This window comes from Schistocerca americana, chromosome 8, assembly GCF_021461395.2.
Source record: "Schistocerca americana isolate TAMUIC-IGC-003095 chromosome 8, iqSchAmer2.1, whole genome shotgun sequence".
Classification (NCBI taxonomy): domain Eukaryota; kingdom Metazoa; phylum Arthropoda; class Insecta; order Orthoptera; family Acrididae; genus Schistocerca; species Schistocerca americana.
The window spans coordinates 419,034,016-419,035,863 of record NC_060126.1 but is presented as its reverse complement, the minus strand read 5'-3'; positions in this window follow the sequence as shown (position 1 = coordinate 419,035,863).

Genomic DNA, 1,848 nt, shown 5'->3' with positions numbered 1-1,848 from the left:
CGGTTTATCTGAATCCAATGAAACCCAACTGAGACGCTATCGGGCGCCACTTCCTCGCCCACAAACCAGCCGCTTGCAAATTACGGGAAGTGTGTGACCTGTGTGTAGACATCCGGTGCCACAAACCTCTGGAAACCTGTCAAGCACTCATCGAATCCATGGCACGCAGAATCACTGCTGGAATTGCGTTCCAGAAGTGGACCAACACGCTTTTAAGTAGGTGATCATAATGTTTTGATTCATCAGCGTAGAATGTCTCAAGCTTTTGATATAGTCCATCCACATTAAAGTTTCAGGATAATTTACTCTTCTCTTCTAGTTCCAAATACGAAATGTAAATTCCACTAATTGTAGGATGTTGACAAAAAATTATTGCTTGCCTTTTATAATGTCAAGTGTGGCCAACTGTAGAACCTATTGCCAGTGTAATCATTCGTCGCCGACGGAAAAACTCGTATATATTTGGCGTTTTCTGGACATACATGATTAAAATAACTTGAGAGACCGACACTAGGCCTGCATTGATCCCCAGTAATGCGATTTTTTCCATCCAGTACTGCTTAACACTACGCAGAACACGCGAGAACTTAGTGGATTTGCGATAGCGGCATTGACCCCACTCAATAACTCGCGTTTGCTTGTGAACGGGGACGGATGTCAGAGTCGCTACAATTTTTTGTACTTTTAGCCACGTATCACTTGCAAAAGTGTATGGTCCGAAACGTATCTAACAGTAAGCTATTCGGTATCGAACTTTCCACGTAGATCAATTGCACTTGTTTGAAAAATAAAGCATTATTTCACAGTAACTGTTGCGAATTATAAAAAGGTCAATAGTTTTCTAAGAAGCTAAGATGCTGCACTTCCACGTGTACAAAAATCAGATTTTTTCAACAGAATACTTTCTTCAGAATCGAATGAGAAACGTTACGAGACTAACAAATCACGTGGTACGAAATGAAAGCGTTTTCTTTTTTCACGAGGAAAATAAAAGAAGGAAAAATAAGTTCATAAAACGATATGGCGTAGTCTTATACACAGCCAAGAAATTTTACAACGTGATTTTCACCCTTTTCGCCATCCCCTCCAGACCACAGCGTGAACGCAAACTAATCATCCAACACGTGATCAGCTTGCACCCAAACGTGGACCTCAAGAACGTCATACTACTGTCAAATAAGATCTAATCTGTAAATTTCCCGTAATAGATCCATTTCCATAATGCATTACTAGAAACTGCACTATAACTGTAAAATTAGTGTGAGAAATGTGTGCTAATCTATGATGTATAACGAAAAATTGTAAATAACATAATTCAATACACTTTACACTTAGATCTAAGTAAATTGCTGCTCCATCTGAGACTGGCCCGGATTGGTTCCGATGTTCTCCCATATAGAACAGCCAGGTAGTGGGACACAACCTTCTATTAAAAACCTCTCCTACCATCTATTGGCTTCTTCTTAAATAAACGTACATCTATATGGATACTCTACAAATCAGATTCAAGTGCCTGGCAAAGGGTTCATCGAACCACCTTCACAATTCTCTGTTATTCCAATCACGTATAGCGCGCGGAAAGAATGAACACCTGTATCTTTCCGTAAGAGCTCTGATTTCCCTTATTTTATCGTGGTGATCGTTCCTCCCTATGTAGGTCGGTGTCAACAAAAGACTTTCGCATTCGGAGGAGAAAGTTGGTGATTGGAATTTCGTGAGAAGATTCCGTCGCAACGAAAAACGTCTTTCAAAAATAGTTCAAATGGTTCTGAGCACTATGGGACTTAACTTCTGAGCTCATCAGTCCCCTATAACGTAGAACTACTTAAACCTAACTAACCTAAGGAC